Source organism: Pteronotus mesoamericanus, unplaced genomic scaffold, assembly GCF_021234165.1.
Source record: "Pteronotus mesoamericanus isolate MK-2021 breed Mesoamerican mustached bat unplaced genomic scaffold, CSHL_Meso_final contig_20, whole genome shotgun sequence".
Lineage (NCBI taxonomy): Eukaryota > Metazoa > Chordata > Mammalia > Chiroptera > Mormoopidae > Pteronotus > Pteronotus mesoamericanus.
In genome coordinates, this window is record NW_026555085.1 from 33403712 (window position 1) to 33411673 (window position 7962).

The window sequence follows — 7962 nt, forward strand, 5'->3', positions numbered from 1 at the left end:
TTCCTGCATGTGGATGTTCTGTTGTTCAAGCACCATTTGTTGAACAGACTATTTTGTCTCACTGTATTGCCCTTGTTCCTTTTTCAAAGATTAGTTGATCCTATTTATGGGGGGGTCTATGTTTGGGCTCTTTATTCTGTTCCATTGCTCTATTTGTCTAGACTTTCACCAACTCCACACTCTCTTGATAACTGTAGCTTTGTAATGAGTCTTGACATTGGATAGCATTAGTCTTCCAAGTTTGTTCTTCTCCTTCCATGTTGTGTTTGCTGTTCTGGGTCTTTTGCCTCTCTATATTAACTTTAGAATCAGCTTGTTGATATCCATAACATAAGTCTCTGAGATTTTAGTTAGGGTTGCATTGGCTCTACAGATCAAGTTAGGAAGAACTGATATCTTGACGATATTGAGTTTTCCTATTCATGACCAAGGAATATCATTCCATTTATTTAGTTCTTTGATTTCATTCACTGATATTAACATTTTATCTAGAATTTTGGGGTATTAGCAAAGCTTGTTATAATATCAAAAGTTCCCTAATTTTCTATATTTCTTGCCTTGTGACTTTTAAAAGGAAATAAGCTCTAGTCCCTTGTTTTCATATTCAGATATGAAGGCAAATTATACATGTCTTACCCAGAAGGTAAGTACATATTCTCAGAGTTCATTAGTAGAAATTTGAAAAGATGTACAAGTTGACAAAGACCCTGAAATAAAAAAAGGTAGAGTGACAGGATAATGGGTTGGTAAGAAGATGTTGACATTTCCTCAAGACTAAGCCATTCAGACCATACAGGCAAAAACAGTGCTTCTCTACAAGTACATGTAGCTATGTACTGACTCTCCATCTTGCTTAGTAATCAACACAAGGGATAAGACAAGGGGAAGTAGTTAAGTATGTCTTATTCATCTTAGATTGCTAAAATATTTAAACTTTCAAGTCCACACAAATGCAGAAGATTTCAGGGTGAATTAACCTTACATATGTTCACAGTTAAGTTTATTTTTTAAATGTCTAAATAGTACTTGAGCAGAATTAGAAAGCTTTTGGATATTTAAACACTTGTACTTTGGCATATGGATCTATGACAAAAAAGATGCCTTTCTTTTGATGCTGGACATTAAAAATGCTGTTTCTGCAATATGTAAATCTATGCTATATATGACTTATGCCTCTCTTTTTTTGGTGTTTTTTTTTTTTTTTAAATTACAGCTTACATTCAATATTACTTTGTATTAGTTTCAGCTATACAGGAGTTATGCCTCTCTTTGTGCTTTGTTAAAACCAAGATTATTTATCATAATAGATATTTTATTATACAAAACAAGAGGTGATTTTATATCATCCACTTTTTACATTATGTTTAAGCCTGTTTTATATTGTGGTAGGCATTGAAAAAATATAAACTTGGTATAGATTTGAAGAAGAATGTCAAGAAAGAGATCTTATCTGTACCATTCTATATCATAATCCTCTACTTAAAGGCTTAACTTTACATAAAGGTCAAGAGAACATTTTGATTTTTAAAATCATTTTCTCTTGGGAGGGGGACAGGCAGCATAATATAACACTAAATTGAGCAAACTCAGTTCACCAGGATGTCAGACCTTTAAAAACAAACAAAACAAAACTAGCCACTAGGACTGTGTTTGCATTCCTCTGCACTGTTTCCCAGGAAACGTAGAAGACAAGCCGCCTTTGTTCACCCTCTTACTTCAGATCAAATCTCTCTGGGTACCCACTTTTATAACACCCTGGACTTTTGCCGTGTGGCACTTAAGCACAGTTGCTATGATATACTTATGAGATTAACGTTTAACTGCACCTCTAGACTAAAATTCATGAGGAGGGAGACAGTGGTTGATTTTTGCCTTTGATTGTATCTCCAGCATCTAGTCCATATCAAAGAATACATGAATATTTTTATAATTATGAACTGCTTGTACTATATCATTCAATAATACTTATAATTGAGACAATTTTTGATAATCATTAGAACTGACACAAATATAGGAAGTACAGCAAGTTTCAGAATAAAAAATTGTTGAATATCATATAAACTTTATAGGTGATTTAAGATCCCTTCTGGGAACCAGTTTGTCAAGGGCAATGATTGCCAACTATTCATTTTTTCTTATGTACTTATTTGATTCTTTCTATGTTCTATCTTTATTTTCTTTTTTCTGAATTCAAAACCTATTATTTGATTTTCTCTAAAGATAACTATGCAATGACTTCATGCAAATACCACTTTTAAATTACTAAGTTTTTGGTAAACAAACACAGACACAGAAACAAAAACTGAGGGGGAGAATCTACATTATATTCTTTTTTGATTTGGGTATGAAACTTTTTTCTTTTAATATTTGAAACACTATAGATGCTATTTACAATTACATATTTAACAATTCCATCTTTGCAAAATAATTTTCTTTAAGAGACATTTACAATTCTTCCTATCAACAAAATTATGATATTTAATCGACAGAAGTCTGGCTAATGAAGCATGGCTTAATTCAGTATTTACCCTTGAAAGTATTTAGGTTTAAACCTTGAATTTGCGATGGCATTATGGTGTCTTTATCACTACCAATAAGAACTTATACGATTTTATTTTAAAATGTTTTCAAATTAGTTTCAAAATCTGCTTACATTTAAAGGGAAATATGGGAACTTTAATGAAACAAATGAACGCTGTCAGGTTGTAACATGCTGGACAGATCAAAATAGCATCCACTGCAACTGATAAAAAAACATAACATGGGAGGTTTTTGGCCCAAGGATTTAACCAAGATAATTACATAGCATGAGAAAGAAGAAATTAAAAAAAAAAAAAAAAGGAAAACAAAGCTAGAAACAACAAAAAGATATTTTGAAACCTGATACCTCAGTCTGAAATATAGGCTTGATACTTCCCTGAAATAGCCTCCTTCTCCTCCCATTCTCAAATATGTCACACTGTAAAGTTTAATTTGCTCAAAATTAAATTTAAAAAGCTATGTCTGTTACATAGAGTAGCACAGTGTGTGAGTGTGTGTGCATGCATGCATGTGTGTAATTTCTGGAATAAATTTTTTCAGGAAATGAAGTTACTCCTGGTCGCTATTTGTTTCCCATGTTCTACCAGCCCTGGCAAATCACTTTGGTGGGCCTGGCGTTGAGCACTTATATTCTGGAGGCCTTTGTAGCAGGTAGCTTTTCAACAGATATGACTAGATCATCAACAGAAATATTAGTGCAGGCTGCTCTTCTGAGGTGCTTTATCTCCTGGCTTATTACCTTGAGAATTTGTGTGGCCTTCTTTGAAGAGAGGCAAAGTTTATGTGAACCCTAAGTTTACCCTAATTTTGTTGTTAAAGGTGGACAGGATAGAGGGTGACCTCTGGGGCCTGGGTAAACTGGCTACAAAAATGAGGGATTACTGTTTGGGCTCTTGCGGGGATGCCTAAGGCACTCGCAAATATTTGGGTGCAAAATAGCCTTGGTCTCAGAAATACGGGTTACTCTAGGGCTTCCTGAGGGGAAATGACTGTCCAGGAGAGTTTGGGGTGTAACAACTATGAGTTAAATAGATATTTCTTAGATCAAGGAATTTTTTAACAGCAATTATATGACTTCTTTTTATAAAAGGAAGAAAGACTAGGGAATTACACATATGTCACAAGGACTGGATGATGATAATTCCATATATTTGACAAGTGCTTTGAAAAGTGTCCAAGATGCAGGATGTCCAGTTGCAAAACTTTTGTTACTGTTATTTATAGCTCAGATTTTAATGAATGACTTTAAAAAATGGGCTATAAAAGGAAAATATACCTCTATTACAATGTTTTATAAAAGAGGGATTGGAATATAATGCATGGCTTTGTAAATAATCAGGAAGGTAGTAAAAATAATATCCTCCTGAAAAATAGCGGATTTTATGCAAAAGAAAATTTACGGGGGAAATAACAGTAGCACAGAACCTCCATATTGCATCCACAGGAGCCCTTTTTTCCATGCAAACAGCTGGATTTCCATTCATCTGCAGATCTTGGAGAAGAGAGGTGTTTAATATGCAATTAATTATGAATGACTGGGTTTTAAAAAATTCAATGGACTTTGCCGCCAAGTAAGCATCCTTAAAGTCGTCATGTCTAAGAGTCTCTCAAAGAGCCCGAACAGCTGTGGAAGCTCTTTATTGGAGGTGTGAGCTTCGAAGCAACTGATGAGAGTCTGAGGACTCATTTTGAGCAAAGGGGAATGCTCAGGGACTGTATGGCAATGAGAGATCCAAACAGCCAGCGCTCCAGAGGCTCTGGGTTTGTCACATTCGCCATTGTGGAGGAGGTGGAGGCGTTCAGGTACACAAGGCCACAAGAGGTGGATGGAAGAGTTGTGGAATAAAAGAGGGCTGTCTCAAGAGAAGATTCTCAAAGCCCTTGTGCCCACCTAACTGTGAAAAAGAGTTTTGTCAGGGCTATTAAAGAAGAAAACTGGAAAACATCACCTAAGAGACTATTTTGAACAGTGACCAAGGCAGTGGCTAAAAGAGAAGATTTAGATTTGCTTTCCTCACCTTTGATGACCATGACGCTGTAGGCAAGATTATCATTCAGAAATACCATACTGTAAGTGGCCACAACTGTGAAGTAAGGAAAGCCCCCCTATCTAAGCAAGAGATGGCTACTATTTCATCCAGCCAAAGAGGTTGAAGTGTTTCTGGAAACTTTGGAGGAGGTCATGGAGGTGGTTTCGCTGGGAATGACAACTTTGGTCACAGAGGAAACATCAGTGGTTGAGGTGGCTTTGGTGGCAGCTGTGGTGGGGGTAGGCGTAGTGGCAGTGGGGATGAATAGAATGGGTTTGGTAATGATGGTGGTTATGGAGGAGGCAACCCTGGTAACTCTGGAGGAGGCAGAGGACATGCAAGTGGTGTACAGGGTTGTGGAAGCCTGGTCAGCGGCCCCAGTGGGAGCGGCAGCTGCAATTGCCTTCACGAAGGAGGAGGGGGCTTTGGCGATGGTCGTAGAAGCAACATGGGAGGTGGCGGAAGCTATAATGACTTTGACGATTGCAATCAATATTCAAATTTTGGACCCATGAGAGGAGGAAACTTTGGAGGCAGAAGCTCTGGCCCCTGCTGCTGCGGAGGCCAGTACTTCGCTAAATCACAAAACCAAGTTGGCTGTGGAGGTTCCAGGAGCAGCAGTAGGTATGGCAATGGCAGAAGGTTTTAACAAAGCAAAGCAGGAAAGGAGAGCCAGAGAAGTGACAGGAAAGCTACGGGTTACAACAGATTTGTGCACTCAGCCAAGCACAGTGGCGGCAGGGCCTAGCTGCTACAAAGAAGACATGTTTTAGACAATACTCAGCATTCCAGCAGAGGGTTTTAATGTAGTTTTGTTTTGTACCCATGCTGTTGATTGCTAAGTGTAATATTCTGATCATGATGCTGAATAAATGTATCTTTTTTAAATGCGCTGTGTAAAGTTAGTCTACCCTGAAGCCGTCTTGGTAAATTGCCCGACAGTGTGATGTTGGAATTCCTTCAGGGTAATGCTAGGTTCCATCTGAAATTTATTTACAACCTCTTGGGCACAGAAGCCAATGACTTCAGAAACCTTGGTGTAGCAGAATTGACAGTTACCATGTTGTTACTTGGAGTTCACCGTTAAAAGGATCACCCAAGCAGTCATTGAGCTTATTTGATTATTAATGATTGCTTGGCACATGCTATGCAATATATCTAAATTAAGTTATGGTACCAGATAAAATTTTACATGGGAATGAAGCTTGTGTATCATCCGTTATCATGTGTAATCAAATGGATTAATATCCCCTTGAAAAAATTCAATTGAGGTGTCTTAGATTTCATTAGTTAAGGCCAACATTTATTGAATGCTTATCATGTGCTAGCAATTTTTTAGCTTTTGAGGACTCAAAGATGAATGTGATACTGTCTTTGCTTGGGAGAAGTAGTCCAGTGACTAATAAGTTCATAAAGAAGAACATGTGGTGCCTGATAAATACTTACACAATATCAGATGAAATCTTCAGGGTTTCTATAATAAACATTTAATTTTAAGTTCTAAAAGAGGTATCAATCCCTCTGTAGACAAAAACATTCTTATTCTGGAAATACAGCCTGTCTAAAGGAAGGAGTCTGGGTGAAAGAAAGGGACCTAGAAAAACAATTATGGGGGGAGTAGCACTAGGAAGTAGGCATGTCCAACTTTGAAATGTCTTGAAGTATTTTGGCAGCTGTGATGGGAAGATTAGCCTTACTCTGTTATTCATAGGTCAGAACTGTGAAGTTTGGAGTAAACAGCTCTGCATAATAATGGTTTTTCCAAGTAACTGTTAGAGTTTCCAGCATTGGTTCTGGTTCTCTCCTTGTCCCAGGAATTCATGCAGAAGCTGAGTACCCATGTTTCAGGGTAGAGATATAGTTTCCAAATAAGGAAGAAGTTCCATTTGATGAGGTCTCAGCTCCCTTCCTTCTCTAATACTTTGTCTTTCCAGATCTCTAGATTAGGATGAGTATTATGTTTCTGACATGCTCCCAAGGAGCTGTATGAATGTAGGAGAAGTTAATTTAGTTTTTAAATATATATGGCAGTAAGTATTGTTAATCTGGATTTCACAGATGCTCTTGCCCTGGATACCTTACAAAATTAGATAAATACAAGTGATGAAATAATGATATTGTTCATTAAAAGAAGACTTTAAAAACACTTTTATCACAGACCACAAAGGTTAAAAGTCAGACTTGGTTTCTAATTTAAGAGTAGAGAGAGAGTTTCTTAGAAAATGGGATGACTAGATAGTAGTACATTCTCTTGTAAATGAAAGTCAAATCACCATAATGGTGAGTTCATAAGTATCTCAGGATGTCCCAGGGAGGTTTGATAAAATGAGTTATTACAAAAAAATGAATAATTACAGTGTAATTAATGTTGAATAAGGAAATGCAATATAAATTTTTTTAATCAAATAGAGGCTTCAAAATATTTTAAAGGAGTCACAAAATATATTTCAAGCTCAAAAAGAATTTTTGGATCTAGATAAGGCAGAATACATACATATTTGTGAAAAATTAAACTTTCATGATTGTGGTTTTAAGAAGCCCCTAAGAAAAGTGAGTGCAGCAATACTGTACCCTTAATAAATGTAAGTAATAAACCTGAAGAACGCGAACAGCCCTAAATGAGCTATTTTCCCTGTAGATACAGTATAATCAGATCCCTGCCCCTGTGTGTCATTGCCCAAGCGAGGCCACTGCACATTCAACAGTGGGTTCTCAGAAAAGAAAAGCTAATATTAAATGAAAACATTTGCTCTCTCTATACTTATGACTTTCATTTAGTTTCTTGGGAAAGTATACCTATTTTTTCTAGCTCTTGTGATAGACTTATCTACCAGTCTGTGCTTAGCCCCCTTTAATTCCTTTACTCATTCGGTTTATAGGCATGTTGTTCACACAAAGGTATATATTTTATGCCAAGTGCTTTTTCTTTCCCTACAATCAAATACTAATACAAATTTAACAGTGCCTGGTAATTGAATCTGTTTGAAAACCAAACATCCCTGTTACTTCTGTGCCTCATGTGAATCAAACAGCCAATTTGATGGATGGGCATTTGTTCTTGGTACCTTAGAGATCACTCAGGGATTTAAGAGCTGGAGAGAACAATAGAGGTCATACAGACCAGGGGCTCCCAAAACTGGCTTTGTTTCAGGGTCACCAGAAGAGCTTTTAAAAAATCAACATTACAACTCATTCCACGTCTAGCAAAGTAGAGTCCTTAGACTTGGAACTTGCAGTTTCTCATAGCGATCTGGAGACCAGTGATCTTGTCTCCTCCTATCTGTACTTTAAGGAGGTCTAGAAAGACTAGGGATTGTGTATAATGACTAAATTTAGATTTAATCAAATTAAATGACTTGTCCTAGGGTCGGTTCGTGACAGAGTTAAGACC

General features: G+C 36.9%; 1 pseudogene; it reads left to right on the forward strand.

The window, feature by feature from the left end:
• The first annotated feature begins 627 nt into the window (after positions 1 to 627).
• Positions 628 to 5220, forward strand: LOC129066858 (heterogeneous nuclear ribonucleoprotein A1-like; annotated as a pseudogene).
• Positions 5221 to 7962: the final 2742 nt, after the last annotated feature.